This window comes from Coptis chinensis, chromosome 8 (genome assembly GCF_015680905.1).
Source record: "Coptis chinensis isolate HL-2020 chromosome 8, ASM1568090v1, whole genome shotgun sequence".
NCBI classification, from domain to species: Eukaryota; Viridiplantae; Streptophyta; class Magnoliopsida; order Ranunculales; family Ranunculaceae; genus Coptis; species Coptis chinensis.
The window spans coordinates 69,528,535-69,547,654 of record NC_141463.1 but is presented as its reverse complement, the minus strand read 5'-3'; the positions used below and the strand labels follow the sequence as shown (position 1 = coordinate 69,547,654).

General features: G+C 33.5%; 1 long non-coding RNA gene across 2 annotated transcripts; it reads right to left on the bottom strand.

Annotated features, from left to right (window-relative positions):
- Nucleotides 1-148: 148 nt before the first annotated feature.
- LOC147482695 (uncharacterized) lies at nt 149-2,328 on the bottom strand. Of its 2 annotated transcripts, XR_015205805.1 has the most exons (5): nt 2,124-2,328; nt 1,449-1,490; nt 1,114-1,323; nt 917-1,015; nt 149-647 (listed from the first exon to the last, which is right to left on the bottom strand). It is a non-coding gene; the product is annotated as an uncharacterized LOC147482695 (long non-coding RNA). The 2 variants fall into 2 exon arrangements; XR_015205804.1 differs by having other exon boundaries at nt 149-1,015.
- Nucleotides 2,329-19,120: the final 16,792 nt, after the last annotated feature.

Genomic DNA, 19,120 nt, shown 5'->3' with positions numbered 1-19,120 from the left:
TATGATATTGGGTTTTCAACAAACTGTTAGTCAAGTCTTTTAACTAACTGTTGTTCTTCTTCTTTGAAGGTAAGGTTTTGCTCTCTGGATTCCGTCCGTTTATGCAATTTCTGCAATTAGCATGCCGTAATTATTGAACAAATAGATAGAGCAAAGATCAAATTGGTATAAGGTACTGAGGTAGAATAGTGATCCCAGGGTTTACAGGTTGCACAGATAGATATGCTTTGCAATCAGCAAAGCTTGTAAATTGAAATCATTAGACCTATATGGAATCAAATATTTTTACAACAAATCAAACAAATTATACCTATCAGAGCAAGCTGTAGAGCCAAGTATGCAACGGTCACAAATATGTCCCAAAGCTCTTATGTCGTATGACAATATGATAAAGTTTCATGTCAGCGGCTTCAAGAAGTCTTCCACTTCCATAAAGCACTTGGGATGCTTGTTCAAGACCATTTTAAAAATTCAGTTAATATTGATTCAATATTTCGCCAAGCTCGGGAGTTGGGGGCCATGGAAGGACTAGCTGCTGATGTTCATCCATCTTCAATGTTCAAGCTCAAGAAGCTTTACAGGAACTGGTAGATTACTATCAAGGGAGCCAGCACCATCTGTTGATGTCACTCCTGAGCCTCCTCAGTCTGTTGTCCATAACAACTTTAATTTGTTGATATTGCATGTGTAGATGAATGTGAACAGAGCCAGTTTCTGATGCAAACTTTAAGAACAAAGTTTCCTCACAAACTTTAAAAATTCACAAAGAATTCTCTCTAGACTTAATCTTCATGAAGAACACAGTTCATTCACAGAATGTCAGAAGAAATTCAGACTTGTATGTTTGTTAGAAAATAACAATTAATACCATGACTGTTAATAAGACGTATACTACACATTTTCTAAAGCTAAGTACCTTAAGTTTATACCACTAAACCTTGTACTCATTGACACGAATCCACGTTGTAGATGACCACTGGTTGCCCTTGGTTTCCCTTGATCACAGGGCATCCACCTGTAGTAGTCATAACATAAATGTAGGTACATAGTACATAATTAGGAGAGAGGAAACTCATTTCACAACATGATTGAAAACTTGAAAACTGCACATACCATAAATGCAGGGAGACAGTTATTCTAAATTCTACTTGCCAATGCAAACATGATGGATCTAGAGTAGAATCAGGCCAATTGCTCTAGAACAGCAAAGCATCTCTCATCTTTGGCTTAACAGAAAGGCCACATCAGATAATTCGTTCCACCAAGGAACAAAACTGAAGTATAATGAAGTATATACAAATGTGATCACACCAATACCAGGACCTGCACAGCCAGTGTGATTTAATCATCTATCACACTTGACAATAAATGAAGCAAAAAGCTCCCATTTGTTTCTAATATAAAAATCAGTTATAGATTATAAAAACCGTTAATGTGGAAAAGCATACCTTCATCCCATTCAAGGCCAAGCCAAGAAAGATCTTGTAGCACTGCATTATCATATTCGATAATAAAGAAGTGAGTCCCTGTGTATATTTATACTAGCTAATCCATCAACAAACTATAATGACAGATTACTGGCCCTTTAAACTTTATGACTGGTATATCCTAAAACAGGCATACTGCTAAGCATTCACACATATTAAGCACTCTTATCTCATGTTTTGACAATTATTAGGGAGTCGATCAAACTCAACACAATGTCTATGGGTATCAAGATTGTGTACCTGGCAAATAACTAATGTAACATCAAAAGAAGCAAAAGAAACATCCACTAAACAACTATACATAAACCCCTCATCAAAATTCACCTTATATAAGACAATGTTTCGAAGTTTGCTTTACACTCAACTATATATACACACACCAGTACTTATAATTTTCCATTGGCCAAAAACGACATCATAGTGTAAATCTACGACATGATAAGGAATCAATAAGATAGAGAAAATACATTCCAAAAGGTCATAATTGATAACTTATCCCTTAGTAGGTAGTTGGGAATCAAACAATGTAGTACATATCAGTAAAATCAAGGAATGCCCCTTACGCATAAAGATGATTCACAGGAAAAAAAAAAAAAAAAAAAAAAAAAAAAAAAAAAAAATTGTTGGGCTTCATACCTCCAAGTTAGATGCGTTGCAGATCACACTCCAATCAATGAGATGCTACATTGATAGTCTCGGCCAATGTAGTAGTACCTCACAAAGTTTAACTATTATATTGTAAATCCCTTCATACAATATTTAATTGATAGAAATGTCACCAAGTGCTTGAGATCTTCCTAACCTATATTAAACATGTGGCATGTTATATTGAGCAGACACACAATCACTATGAAAAATCCAATAACTAAAGCCAACATAATCTCAATAAACACACTCATAATAGAATTTAAAACCCATCGAAGGTTTCTAAAAACTTCTGAGCCCAAAGAGTTGCAATTTCAATATTCTTAAATACCTTTCTAGTGGTAGTTCCACGTGCATATAGGAATTGCTTTCATTAGCAGCCAAAGCCCCCTTAGCACAATCATGTTGTCAGCCATCTAAGAAGAAGAAAATAGATAGAGAATATCAACAAATAAAAGAAACGCAAAAAAATACATAACAACAAATGTACACTAAATGATCATTTTTTTGAAAGCAATAAACTGGATTGAACATTAACAATAACAACATATAAAGATAATTATTGGCGATTAACTCGAGAATATAAAATTGGATAGTTCGTTGCAGTAAAAAGTGTGGACAGAAAGAAAGAAAAAGCTAGTAGTTATAGACATGACAGAAACCATTCTCCAAAATAATGACACAATCAGGACCAAGAAATAAAAATCATTATGTTTCAATGCCATGTGCAAGAGGAACATACTTGAAATTTGATTCACTTGGGTACAGGAACATACTCGACACTTCATATAATCACAGCGCCCTTGCAATAGAAAATTTACTGGAAAATTGAAGGCAACACTTAACAATAATTAAACATTTAAAAAAAAAGGTAATGATGGACCAAATGTGGTGCTCTCTCTATTCAATCTCTTCCTACGACTGTTTAATAGAGATTAGTCCTCTTACCTACTAAGAATTGGTCTGGTAATAAAATTCAGGAACTATGTCAGTCTAATAGAAAATGAAGACTAACAACGATGAAACAATACTAAACCCAAATAAACCAAGTAGTAAAGTACAAAATCATTCTGATGCATGAGCATGGATTATTAATTAATTAGTAGTTTCTATTTTGTTTGGTTTCCTAATTCAATTAGGAATAGGATTTAGGATAGTTTCATATTTGGTTTCCAATTAGAGTTAGTAGTTGTTTTCTTATATAAAAACATCTACGCCTTCATTGTTAGATAGTTATTATTGATTATTAATTTTTTGTGAATTGTTCTTCATGTTTGAAGGTTTATACCCTAGATTTAGGTGTTTGATTTATTAAATCTTATTGATGTTCATCCAATGTTGAAGCTTCCGCCAACAAGATACATCAAATTTGGTATCAAGAACCAATTGATTTTTGGGAATTTTTTTTAAAGGAAACACTGCTCATGAGTATTGTTCACCGGAACACTGTTCATCGCGGGTTACTGTTCACTGAATACTATTTGCTGCGGGAAAAAAAAATTCCTCAATTTTCTTGGTTAATTGTCATGGAGTATCGTAGGAGAAGTAGAAGAGACTCACCGCCGCCGCCCAATCATCGAAGTTTCCATGGGTCGAAGTACTATGTCGATCACAATTATGAGAGAACTTATGATATGGATTGCAGCCGCTGCGAGAGTTTTACTCCTTCAAGAAGGTATAAACTTCCTTCCCCTCCTCCATCACTGGTTGTTAGTTTGCAATGAAAATTCAAGTCAGAGAAAGGATGCGAATTTTCCTCCCACGAATCAATGTATGATTCCGATTCCGACCACACAAAGAGGGATGGTGCTTCCCCTCTTAAAAATTGTCACTACCACCACCATGGAAAAACGTCACTTTTGTTAGTTAGGCGAACCCACGAACCTTCTCTTCCTGACCAACAAGGAAAATTATTTCAAACAAGGAAACACCGATACAGTGATCCTGCATGGGAACATCCTCCACCGTCTAATTATGAAAGCGAGCGGCAACGCCAACACCTTTTGTTTCGAGCAGCCTCTATAAGCTCTCGTGAACGACAAGCTTGTGCTGCCATTGATCCCACGATAGACAAAAACACTGACCACCAACCGAATGATCCAAGGAATGCTTCAAAAGATTCTACTTCTACACCAACTGAAGATGATACAAAATCCCAGGCAACTCATCTGGTTCAGAATAGTATCTTGGTAAGTGAGGACAAATCCAACCAACTTTCAGCATATGATACTACTGTAAAGCATCATCTATTCCTTGCCGTCAACAACTATTATCAATTGAAGAGGAGAAATCCCTATTAGATTCTACAATGGTGCAACTTTCACTGGGGGCAGCGAAAAATATTAAGAAAGAAGAATCGGAAGTTCTTTTTGATCCTGGTATTTTTGTTTACTCTAAATATCACTTTTCTGGCTATTGTATTAGTCAACCAAGAATACTCGGCAGAGATGAGGCATTAACACTCAGCCAGGCAACAAAGTCTGTTCATTCAGTGAATTGGGGAAATAATGCATGGTACTTGGTTCTTTTTGCGAGTCATTACTTGGGTAAGATTTGTGGTTGAATTTTCTGCAACCCAAGGAGGGTGACGTATACGACTATGAAGAGCTTTTGTGCGTATACTCCAAACTCGAGGACGAGTTTCATCTTTCAAGCCGGGGAGTATGATGCATGAGCATGGATTATTAATTAATTAGTAGTTTATATTTTGTTTGGCTTCCTAATTCAATTAGGAATAGGATTTAGGATAGTTTCCTATTTGGTTTCCAATTAGAGTTAGTAGTTGTTTTCTTATATAAAGACATCTAGGCCTTCATTGTTAGATGGTTATTATTGATTATTAATTCTTTATGAATTGTTCTTAATGTTTGAAGGTTTAAACCCTAGATTTAGGTGTTTGATTTATTAAATCTTATTGATGTTCATCTATTGTTGAAGGTTCTGCCAACAAGATACATCACATTTATAGTAGATGAAGCATTGTCATTAGAATAATAGGTACGAAAAAATAAACACGCAAAGGAAGATATAAGTCATTGTCTCTTAAATCTATTACTCCAAAGGTCTCTTTCATAGATTAAAGTGATGTTTACTTCACATGCTTCTCCTAATAAATATATTTCTTGAATGAAATAAAAATCATGGCGTTAAGCAATGTAAGTACTCAATTTAAATAATGCACTTGCTACAATTATAATTAATATCTAAAAGGAGTATATTAAAAAAAAAAAAAAAAAACACAATGGTAACCTTCTATGTTGTAACAGTGAATTGCAAGGCATGGATGGGAAGCACTTAGTTTAATTCCTTTAGAGAGATGGTTTGAACGTCAGCCAATTAAATTGGAAAGGTACAAACCTACGCAATTTTTTTATTTATTTTTGAGGATCGACCTCATATTCATGTTTTTTCTACTATGATTCAAAGAAAAGTAATACTAATTGAACTGATTGAATAGTAAAATAATTGAATTAAAACTAATTAAAGACATAAGTCAAAAACATAACTGAAAGAGTAAAACACTCATTTTTCTTTGATGATGATGATGATGATGATGAAATGAAAGGCTTCACTAGATCGTTGTTAATGGTATTGACATTCTAGTTTTTTTTTTATCATTTTTATACTCTTCCCTGTACCTCCATAATATGAGATACTTCTTCATATTCTAAAAAGAAAATTAGACAAATGATTTAATGGAATATTTGGCCCATGGATTTGAATTAGATTGTATATATAAAATACACCACTAATAGTCTGGTGACTTGTGGAAGAGCTCAAAGATGTCCTTCACCCATTTATGGTACAAAATCTACACCAGTTACTTTATTTAAGATTGAAAACGTATATCCTAACCTATATAATTAACCTATATGATAATCACAAAGCATAGGAGCCAAGATAGTGAAAGGGGCAAGGGATACTACTTACGTCAATCAAAGGGATTTCAATCATTTGCCTAGTTGCTGGTTTAATAGTAACCAAAGAAGTTGCATGCATCAGCTAACACTGGATAATGACGGTATTCAACCACAATGGATATGGAAACCTATAATGTGACATTAGTTTCTCACTTTTTGCACTCTTTTAACAACCAATTATATTTAATTATAAGGTTATTAACATTACATTACATATATTGAGGCTAAGCTATGATGTAATCACTCATTCACACGTCTAAAGAACGCTAAACACATACAGATTAACTCTAATGACTATATAAAAAATTGATGTATCTATATCAAAGTTTTGAGTACTCCTTTGAACGTGCAATGTTCAAGCCAGCTTTTCAAGCTCAACCTGCCATACTTAAATAGAACAACCTATCTAATTATCAAATTATCAAATTACCAAATAGAACAATTTTCTGCTATTCCCTTAAGTTTATGGATTTACATCATGGAATACCATAGGTACACACATACACAACACTATTTTCAGAAAATCAGAAAATTACCTTTCAAATTTTTTTACATTGATCATGAGTGAAGAGGTTTCAAGTCATAGCTTCCCTCGCCATCAACGTGCATATAAATGTAATTGACCATCTGCTGAAAGATTTAATCAAGTAGTGAACAGAAGGAATGAAACAACTTCATGCATTCAAGTAATTTAAAAAATTATAAAAGAACCAAAATATATATTCTCCACTAAAACTGCATAGGTGAAAAAGGCACCCTAACCTAGATACAAAATTTCATTATTGTCGTCCAAATATGTAACAGGGAAGCTAATCTTGTCCAAAGTCTGAAAAATGTCTTTGTATTCAATTAAGAGGATTATCTATTGTTCTAGCTAGCTATACAATACATGAATTATTGTTCACTCACATCAAGCATTGAGATTCACACCTTCAATGCGCTCCATTCGAAAACTTCAGCTTGGAACTCAAACTTCTTTGCGCTTCCTCGAAATTGGCTCTGCTCACCATCAATAATATCTAGTTTAGGGGGTTTCGGGAGGTCTCATTATCACGTACTCCAATGACCGGCCCTGAAAAGCTAACTTTATTCTTCTAAAGGATTAAAATAGTAATAGTAGACAACAGTCGACAATAAACCCTTGACTTCCATGTACTAAGAGTCATAATAGTTTTCTAGTGTGTTATTCTTTAGTGCAAAAGTTTCTATTGGGGTTAATTAAGGTTTCTCATGATAACACCACATTAAGTAGCTTAAGAAAAAGAAAAAGAAATAATAATATAAGAATTACAAAAGTCTGCATACCCTACCATTTGGAGTAACCATAGGATTAGTGCTAAACTTCTTAAACTGTAAGTGTAAGCACCCTATTATATTTGGCGCTAGACATACTTACTACAACCAAACCCACACCTGGTTTATCGGAATGGATGAAAAGAGGCATGCATGAACTCGATGAGTACCCAAAACAAAGTATTTAACACTAATTCGAGTGCGCTAAATTCTCTTGGTAAGAATTACATGAACTTGATCGCCAACATAGTGATTCAGACTTCAATATGAAAATGACTTATAATTCAAACCAATGATAAAAAGAATGCTTGACCAGTAAACAAAAATAATGATAACAAATATATCAGAAAAATTCCACCACCTCTTAACATTAAGAGCTCTCTCTAGATAACATCTTGGATTCCTAAATGCCATGTTTATCACCTTCTGAACAAAAATTGTATGGTAATGATAGCAGGTCTTGCTTAGCATGGTTACCTTATTAACTACGTACCAATGCTATATCAAGGCAATATAGAAAGCTCTAATTAAAATGACTCTTGAGTTTGACGAATGGTCACACTTAGGATTCTTTCAATGTATGTATCTATATAATTTAGTTATATATGAGCTAGTTAATCAATTGAAGCCAAATGTCAAAATAGAAATTATGCTTCATGAATCATATATTGGTTTAATGTAGCACATGACTTTTCTTATGCGTATATCGATTAAACCAATCAATCTGGCCTTATATATGTTTCATTTTGTGCAATGTAATGACTTGTTAACACCAACAAATATTGCAATATACAAGTATTTAGACCAAAACAGAGCCAAAAGGATATTTAAGAATTATTATAAAAACAATTTTTGTGATGTTTAGACCAAAAGAGAAAACGGATATTATACCTTTATGTTTAAAATAAGGAGATTAGAGAGGGAGAGGATTTTACCTGTGAACCAATGTTTTTTGTTTCTTAGATGGGCAAAGAACCTTCCTTTAAACCTTATTTCAAAATATAACGATAACACCGCTAGCTATATTACAACACGTGCTATTCGAGATCGCAAGATATAGGTAATGCATCCGATTCGATTTGGATAGAAAAGATTCGTAAAGGAGACATGAGAGGGAAAGAAGAATTGTGGTGAAAGGGTTTTTTCCTTCTCGTTTTTCTCTTAGCTAATAGTGGTAGTAACCATTTATGTTTTGTTGGTGAATTAACAAAGGGTTGTTTTGTTAAAATTTATCAAGCTAGTTTTTTTTTTTTTTTGGTAAATGTCGGAGTGGGGTTTTGAGTTTTGACGAAAGATTTATTTCTCTTTTTCTTTTATTTTGGATTGTTATGCGAACAGTTCCCAAAATTGGGTGTGAGTTTGTTTGTTTTTTTTTTTTTTTGTTTTGTTTTTTTTTTTTTTTTTTTTTCCTGCTGCTGAATCATTGTAAAAGCTTAGGCATCCATCTAAGAGAAAAAATGGGGCTGACGTGTTTCACTGGGAGCATTCTCGACTGTTTAGTATTAATGGTCTTTGATAGACCGGTGCATACGCACCGACTTTTTTAAAAACTTGTTCAACAATCATAACTATACATATAAACATTTTCTAACAAATCGTGATTCCTGTTTTCGTCGCTAACCCGTTTAATTTTCTAACAAATTGTTTTAATCAAGTCTTACAAACCTATTTTAATTAAGTTTTTAAAACCCATTTTTTAATTGAGGGAGGGACCCCGTTTTAATTTAGAAGTGTGATTCCCGTTTAATAGAATAAGGGTTCCCATTTTAATTAGAAATGTTAGATTTTTCTTTTTCAATAGAAGAGGAATTTCCATTATAATAGGAGAATGATTCCCGTTTTAATTAGAAGTGTTAAAATTTCTCTTTTCATTAAAAAAGGAATTTCCGTTTTAATAGGAGTTGGTGACGTGGAATTTTAAGAGAGCTAGAAAAATGCCCCTTGTGGGAGCTTTAATATTAACTAGCTTGTAGGCCCGTGCATACGCACCGGTTCTTTTGAAAACATTTATATTTTTTTTTAGAAAATTGGGACTACCGTTTTAGTTGCTAACCTGTTTTAATTTTCTAACAAATTGTTTTTAATTAAGTTTTAATTAAGTTTTAAAAACCCATTTTTTCAATTGGGAGAGAGATTTTGTTTTAATAGGATAAGGATTCCCGAGAGAAATTCCCGTTGTACAAAAAGATTTCCGCTTTCAAATAGGAGAGAAATTTCTGTTTTAATAGGAGATGACGTGAAATTTTAATAAAGCTCGAAAAATACCCCTTGTGGGAGCTTTAATATTAAGATACTAGTTTTTGAGCCCGTGCATACGCACTGGGTTTTTTTTTAAAACGAATGTAAAATTTAATGGTCACTTAATAGTTTATTGAAATAGCCTAACACAATGGAACTATAAATATATTTGACTTAATTGTTTGTCAAAACAATGTAACTAATAAATGAATTATTAAACAAACAAACAAACAAACAAACAAATAAAACTATGCTAATCTTCAAGAATCATCGCTAATGTCGATAAATAATTTGTTTTCGTCGTTTATGCATATTGGATTGGCCGCACCACCCCTTGTCATTGCTAATTTAGCTTCTAAATCATTGTTTTCTTCAATAATACTGCATATTATTTTCTGGAGATCTTTATTTATCCCAATGTAGTATTGGAGAAGATCATAATTTATGTCATATATCTGTAAGTTCTTGTAGACTTCTTGTTCTAGAATTTCCTTTAGCAATTTATTTTTACATAATTTGTAATTTTCGTACTCCAAGACCCTGCAATATAATTTTGTATATAGGAAAACATAATTAAATATGTAAAACTCATAAGAATAGATATTTGGATTAAATTGAATTGTTTGCTATATATGTAAACAATATTGACGAAGATAAAAAGAATTGTTTACCTTAACCGTTTGTTTACTATGCGTATGATCTTGATCCAATACACTTTAGTTTATGCAATGAGAAAGGCAGAATGATTGTAAATTTCTACATATACATATATAGGTTTATTTATGTCAATTTATTAGACTTCCCTACGTGATTAGAAATTCAGTTCGTGTATGATTTTAACTTCGTATATATCTAAAATTGGAAATCAAAGTAGATCCCGTATTGTGTTTTGAATTTTCTAGTTGTACTATTGGGCTAAGGTCCCAAATAGTTTGGGTCTTAAGTTGGGCTTCAAGCCCAAAGTCCTAAAAATTCACATGGAGATAACTTAGGACTAACAGACGTAGTTTCTGCTGCATCTCGAACCGGTAAAACACCAATCAAACTCTTTTTTTCTATTTGCCACAACTCTTGCTCAACCAATTTCACACTACACCACACATACATACATAAATATACAAAATTTCAATTTCAACAACATAATAGACCCGTCAATTAATTGAACAAAATTACCTGGCTGGGGGAAGTGCAACAAATACGAATAATAACATCAAGTAACAAAACTTTGTTCCTGAATGGTAAAATCGCTAAACGACTCGGTAACTCAACTGATTCCGCCATCTCTTATTTTATGTTTATTTTTTAAGATTTGATTTAATTATGTATCGTTGATTTGGAGATAATTTAATATTTTCATTCTAACTACACCAAAACATATGGAAGTAACAATGATATAAAAGATGATTGTGGATGAATTATACAGTCTAATTGTGTTGTAGGAAAGATGAGTTTATTAGTAAGTTTAATAACATAAAAACTTGTATCTCGTTGAGTTTTTTTATGATTTTTTTAATCAGTATCTTAATAGGTTAGAGAATAGTAGAGAGAAAACGTACCTTTTATCAGACAATCAATAATAGATAAGAATATGGCTGCTAGATATTAGAGATGAAATAAGTCGGAGGTCACAAAAGTTCTAAGTACTACTTCTCCTTAATCCCAAATAAGTCGGAGGTCACAAAAGTTATAAGATACTACTTCTCCTTAATCCCTTTTATATAGGCGATTGTGTTTGTTCTCTAGATAAGGTTTTCTAATTTGATTTGTAATCTATTTCTAAATTGGCTTGGATTTATGTCCAAGAGTAATTTTATTATTAGCATGTATCTAATCTAAGTATGACTCTTATAATTCCTAAAAAATAGGAAAGTTCTCATAGTCGGATCGGACACAATAGACATGTCTTTCTAATATGTGTACTGGTGCTACTTGATAGTGTACTAATTCTTGTTTGTTTCACTATTGTTGATTATATGTAATAAAATTTGAGATGGTAAATCTGACAAAGAGATCTACAAAAGGCTTGAGAAGGATTATGGAGAGACAGTGCTCTACTGCTATTTGGCTATCCCCGGTAAGTTCATAAGTATTCCTCTCAATGGTCGAAAAGAAGAATTCATATTTCATTTTGTACTAATCTCACTCTGGATATTGGATTAGGTTCTTTTTCTGCTACTCAGGCAGTTTTGTTTTGTGGAGGAAAATTTGCCAAATATGGCTGGTACTGCGTTAATATGACTTGATTATTTCTTTAAATTAGGGCCCGATCTTCTCAATTATTCTTTCGAAGGGCGCAAGAAGAATATTTGTTATCTCACCTGAACACACAGAGATAATGTCTGCAAACTGTGACAACAATTTGGCAAGATAAGATCCTCTAAGTGACGGATCAACCATCCTTGACAAAGCATCAATATCATGAAGCTAAGGGACTGCCCATCTCACCAAAAATTGCTCTCCTCGAGGCCGTGATCTTGCATAATTTATTCCACATAAAATAGTTTATTTAGTAAATTCTAAAAATTGCATGAACCATCACAACCCCGTACTGATCAAGTCAAAATTATTACATATCATAGGACTTTCTCCCGAGAAGGAGTTCTAACATGACTACTCCAAAGTCAGTATACATCACTCGTAAGTATATGTACCCATCTCAAATTCGAGCACCATAACCATAGGCGAGAGAAGGTTTCCCTCGACAACCCAACAAAAGAACAACATAGTATGAATGTCCAGTATCCAATCCAAGAGTAACTAAAACTTCGGTTGAATCCTGACCACTGTGTTATCATGTTCTCTGGTAACTCACAGGCATGAAAATGTCACAGAAGTTCCCGAAAAAAAAGGGGTGGATAGAAAACAATAAATTTGATATCCAATTTGAGCATCCATGGCTAAGATGCCAGACCTCCTATCGAGGACCCATGAGGTGAAGGGACTATTGCATAACTGCAACAAGGAAAACCTTTTTATGTTATTTAGACCTGATGTAAATATTTCTCAACTTGCCATCTTATCTTCACCTTTTAGGTGCTTGTCAATTAATTCTTTCCACCTAACCATGTCTTAACCTAGAGCTGTCAGGATAAAGCCTATTAGACTACTGAAACAAATGTCCTGTTGACATAGACGACTCCACCATATTAAACTCTCATAAAAAGTTCAACTTCAATCCAATGAACTTGTAACAAAAATTTGAACAATGCTGTAACCACATTACACAAAAAAATTAGTACAAAAGCATTGGATCATCAAACCACATTATCACAAATTTTACAAAGAAGGAAAGTTAGAAAATCGGATGGATGTGGGTGGCGGGTCATTTGCAAAGTTGTCCATCCATAATACACATGATGGGGAGCACTGGCAAGTAGGCCATTTATGCCTATTGAGTCCAACACCACACGGTATTTTGGACTTTTATGATTCATCTAATGGTTTCTCGGGCTATGGGGTTATGTGTAGTTGAGTGATGATCTTCTCGAGAAGGAAGGAAAAAGAGTGTGTACCTACCCTCCCAAGTATAACTGCTGCTTAAAAGCGATGGAAGCCACGATGGCGACAACTAAGGTCCGAACAAAGTTGATACATGGCCACAAACACTGGGGCCACCCCGCCGATGCACCATATCCAGACAAAGAAAGGCAATCCTCGAAGCCACAAATCCCTGCAACAAAATGAACCGCCCTTTGTTACCACTATTTAAGGTATTTTTTTGGGTTTTCTCGATGGGTGGAGTTTTGTTTGCAGGAGGAGCTTCTTGGTATAGTCTAAAATTCATTATTGAAGATTCATTGTGCTGAAAAGTTCAAGTGTATTTCATACCACCTGCGTTGGCTCCTTATCGAATGGGAAAAATAAACAGAAAGGGAAAAATCATCAATGTTGAAGAATGGGAAGGGACCTTACTACCGTCATTTGGGGTAACTGAATCTTGATGAAGTTTGGTTGAATGACTGTCAAGGCAAACCATTTTTTACCCTTGGAAATGTAGTATGCAAGTTTCTTCAAAATGAGTTTGGTACTAACGGTGGGAGCTCGTTGTGCACTGTATCTATAGTAAGGACATTGATTAAACGATGAACACAATTTGCCACCAACAAATGATGATGACAATCATCTCATATTATTATAACTTGTTTTCCTCTTCCTATGTGTCCTTGTAAAAATGCCCACTCTATTTGCGTTCACTCTCTGATGTCCAACCACTACAAAAATCTAAACTTAAAAAAAAACACATAATCGCTATTAGAGACTCCTTATAGTCCCACCATACCCACCTCGAATCCACTACAATAACCTTTATGGCTTGGTAGAGGAGGAAACATAATGACCCTTATGGAGTTATGGCCCCAAAGTGGAGGAAACATTAGTATCTCTAGACATCAACGTAGAATAATGGATACTTGAAATAATTTGCATTCATCACATAGTTCTTTAAATAATTTGCCATATGGCATAACATCAATTAATTAGTGGTGTGAGGGAATGAAAAGTAGCTATCAATATATTATAAGATTCATTGAAATATTTATATTGAAACTACCATAAAAGTTGTAATGCGAGTGAGTATCAATATCGCAACTAAATCTACCAATTAATTAAATATCCACTAACAATAAAAGTAAATTCTTGTATTTCTAAATTTTACTATTTTTAAAATTCCTTTTGATTATTCCTTGTGCAAAGTCTTTTTGTTATGTGTTCATCTTCATGTTGCTCATTTGTCTCGCTTCATTTGGACTGTGGTAATAGACCCACCCTCATGCAATGATGAAGCAAAGTGAAATTTGATGGTTTATATTCATGTTCCTATTCATAGAACATCGGGCTTCAAAATCTTCCTCAGAATTGCGAGAAGGAAAATTTAATATGGATTCAAGTTTGAATGTAATGCGAGTGTAGTAATAGACCCACCCTCATGCAGTATGAGAGCAAAGGTGAAATTTGATGGTTTATATTCATGTTCCTATTAAGAGAACACTGGGCTCAAAATCTTCCTGTAATTAAGAGAAGGAAAATTTAATATGGATTCAAGTTTGAATGTAATGCGAGAAAGTGTAGTTTAATATTTTTTGAGTAAGAGTAGTACCTTTTCGTGTGTTCGATCGTGTTTCTCGCTCCATTATCTTCATTTTCAGTGGTCTTGGAAATATCGGAGATTGAAAAAGACTGGTACCTCTCTCTCATCTTGAATGGACTTAATTTAACTTTAAAGATGAATGTCTTGTTGAGATTCTTTTCTAGTTTCTTTTGAACAGCTTCCGAGTATTAATTAATTATATTAGTGTAAATATATTAGTTTATAAGATGTAAGTTTATCAAAACAATTCATTTGCTTGCCTCTTGAAGATATATCTAGCAACTTTTCAATCGGTTGTTCTATACGGAAATCGGCATGTTTTCCGAAAGCAACGAAAGTGGTTTCCCTAGTTTCATCTTCAACGTCTATTTCCAGCTTGTATCTGTTTATTCAAGTTTAAAATCAGCATGTACTTGATAAAAAATTTGGTTGTCAAGTCTAAATTTAAAATCAATTTTACCTTTCTTTTGGATTTTTGTACGCGAGCTCACAAAATTTGCAATACGAACCTGAGTCTGTCTCAACTTGTTTTCTCGGACATTGTGGGCATGTTGAGTAGTGCCATACTTTTCCATTCACAGATTTTATTGTTGCTTTCCAAGTATGAAATGTGCCCTGTTTTGCAAAAAAAAAGTTGTAATTAATATATAGAATAGAATTATAATTTTTTTTTCAGAGTAGGAATGTAGTTACCCTGTTGGTGTATATCTTGGCCAAAAATTTTAGTTGTTCTGTTGTTTTGTTTTCATTTTGTAATATGTCCATTGCATTGATTTCCTTGCAGTGAGGTTCTTCAATTTGGACCTGTATGCTTTGTATTCCTGACCTGAAAGATAAGTAGAAGATAAGTATGTGTATAATACTAATGATGTAGACATTATAGTTGTGATAACGTTACCTATTTCTTAATTCTTCGACGCATTTCATATCCAAGTTCAAATATATCCTTGTTGCCGACGTCGGGGATAGTTTGAACACGTCCCTTTTATTAACTGTAATCATATTGATTGAAAATGTGAGTCAAATATAAAATTAGATATAGCTACTTATGTCCATTTAATAAATAATACCTTCAAACTTTTTGACAAACATTGAGGATAAAATGATGACGACATTTTCTTTTCCAGACATGCTTCTTAATATATGTTTTGAGAGATCATCCCATAAAGCTGCTTTTAGTTCTGTTCCCCTGTTGAATAAGTATAATTATGTTAAGTAATGAGATATTTTCTAGTACATAAAGGAAATAATGTATGTATAAATATTTACCTCTCGTTTACGATTCTAATTTCAATGTACTTCCTGGAACCTTGTGGGATGATTCCTTTCAGAAATCCAATAACATCTGTTTTGTTGGAATTGTCAGTTTAAAATAATGTATGTAAAGATATTTAAGAAACCTTCTAAAATCTAACTTAGCCTTCATACCTATAGTATAAGTCACCTTCCCATGTTTGCTTGGAATATGTTCTAGATCAGTGAATGTGAATTTGTTTTTTGAGAACAGACCTTCATCATCATCAGTTGTTGCAGTTACAACTGTGTCGTCTTTGAATTTGATTGTGAGATCGTTGTCTATTTGACGGCATGTCCCTTATGTGTTTGCAACAGTAAACTTTTCAAATACGAATATATCCCCTTCTTTTAGTTTATTTTTAAATTGGTCTATGTTGTATGCAGGTATGGAAGCTTTCATTTGATTTTCCCAACAATTGAAAATATTTTTTTAATAAAAGTAATAGTAATATAATTGAAAGCTTATTGATATTATTTTACCTTTTCGTCGATCATTAACATTTCCAAGCCATATATGGTTTCTGGATTCCTCTGGTTTCTAGCTATCCACATCCTCGTAATTCTTGCTTTTATCTTGCCGCGAAATTTTGTGTCTTTTATTTCATCGAATGTTTTGTATCCTTTTACCGCCATCCTGATACGATTCTGAAAAAACCACAAACCTGCACCCGCTACAATAGAATACGGTGATATTATTAGATCTAACTTCATCATATTTATTAGATCTGTAAGCATGCAAGTTTTATCGAGTAACTTAATTTTGTGATATGTAGGTTTGTTTTAGCTTTTGCAATGGGAGGTGGTCTAGTTTCAGATATTTTCCTACCAGAAACTATCCTCGAAAGAATCAAGTGAAGTCTATGTTTGTTTGAATGTCAGTTCATTGGGTAATTATTTTTGTGCTAATTTATTTTAATTGGGTGAAAACTACAAATAAGCTCTTAATATGAGTGAGTGTACTTTGGTATAGTAAGTGGTCATCATATGTGTATAATTTAAGTAGGTTATGGCTGTCAATCAATTGGTTTGGTCCTCAATTACAGACCAACAATACCCACAACAAAAACAAATCCCACATAAGAACAAAACAAAAAAAACAACGGTGTCATGAGTTTTTAGCAAACAAAACAGAACTGACCTTTCGCGTACAACTCAACCACCAAAGTAAACTCATTACTTTGTTCGAACAAAAAACAAATAGGCATCCTCAAATCCTTCTTCATTCACACCATTAACTCTTTTCTAATAGGTGTCCTAATGCTATTTTTTCCTTAACTCTTTTCTTCTCAAAAAGTTCTTATCACAATTAGATATCTAGTGAAGGTACGGTAGCCTTGAAATTCTGACTCCATATAGTTGTATCTAGGTATCCAAAGTCCATAGTTAAATCTAGATATGTAGTGTGTTTTCTATTAATATGAAAAAAGTTATCAACATTGTGTGTGTTATGAATAATGCAAATAGTAATCAAATATATGTACCTTTGTTTCTTGCAGATGAGATAAAGAGATGAAAATTGAGTACCTGTGTTTGAAGAGGATGAAAGCAATTGTTTTCTTGTCTAAACTCTACTATATGTTATTCTCTCCTTAGTTAGGTTGTATTTATAGTTATTCATATACTAATTCCAATCTGACTTGGATTCCTTTCTAAATATTGTTTTATTAGTAAGTTTCCTAATTGGATTCCACTTTTATTAAAATCACGTGATGTAGCTTTTCAAAAAGTTTGCATTTTTTTTTCAGGTATTTGTTCTATGTATAGTGATAGTGGGAGGACACCTTGTCTTACACTCCTAGTTTACGTTTGTATAGTTGCTTATATCAGTAATATATATTAGTTTAAAGGTAAGGGGAGAAAACTCGGATTTAGATATAGGAGCTTTGGGTTTCAGTTGTTGCCTTATCAGCACAAAGGTCTGATTTGATGATTTAGAACATGTTACAGGAGATTAAACTTTATTGTGAAAATCATTGTAACGTTGTCACCGACTTGCTGAAAATCATCTGAGAGTCTTGAAATAGATTTCTAGCTTTTCTTTACGATTGCCAAAGACTTTGCCCGGTCTCAAAAGATCAATATTGTAAAACAATATATTGAACTTTAGCATTTTTGTCACATGATAGTGCCGAGCTGAGATAGATAGACTACCCACAATTGTATTTCAAACACCTCACAAACAATAATCCAACTTCTACTAACCATTTTTGTGTTGAAAGGCTAATTGATTAAAAGCATAAGAATGAAAAAATGTTATAAGGAGAGGTGTTAAGAAGATAGAAAATGACTTGCAGTATCTTGGTACCGACTTGTCATTTACATCAGCTTACAAAGCGATAATAAGTACATACTGTGCTGGTTTTCGAGGTTAAGGATGAAGCTCAGTCTTGAATCCCACCATATTTGATTCCCTTAGGCCGTATTTACGTTTGTGTCTACATCTTATTTTGGAAGTGTACTCTGCAAAGGATGTAGCCATTGTCAGAGCTTCATATAAGTGTTAATTCAGATCCTTGGAGCTTAAAGTAGAGTCTACTTAAACATTTTGGAAGCTGGACATAGACCATCAGGCGAATTTAACTACATTTGAATTTTTGCATGAGCTTTTCAAAGACCATCAAGCAAATTTAACTGCATTTGAATTTTTGCATGAGCTTTTCAAATGTCAAAACATATTAAAATAGACCCTCATTACGCTATAATCTTACAATCCTTCTCATTTCCATTTGTAATGCTGCTGGCAGTTCTCTATCTCCTGTTATGTAGTTTGGGTTTCTCATTTTGTTAGTTCTTCTATGCAGCCTGCTTATTATAACCTTGGAGTGGTGTATTCTGAGATGTTGCAATATGATATGACTCTTAGTTGCTATGAGAAAGCTGCAATACAAAGGCTCATGTATGCTGAAGCATATTGCAATATGGGTGTTATGTTCAAAAACCGTGGGGATTTGGAATCAGCCATTTCTTGCTATGAGAGGTATATGCTTGTCCTTTCCGTTTTTTTCTTATGCTTGCTGGGTTTTAACCTAACATTTGATTGGGGCTTTGCTTGTTTTTAGCATTTTTTATGAGAGGTGTTTGGCTGTTTCCCCAAATTTTCAGATTGCGAAGAGTAACATGGCAATTGCTTTAACAGACTTGGGAACAAAGGTTAT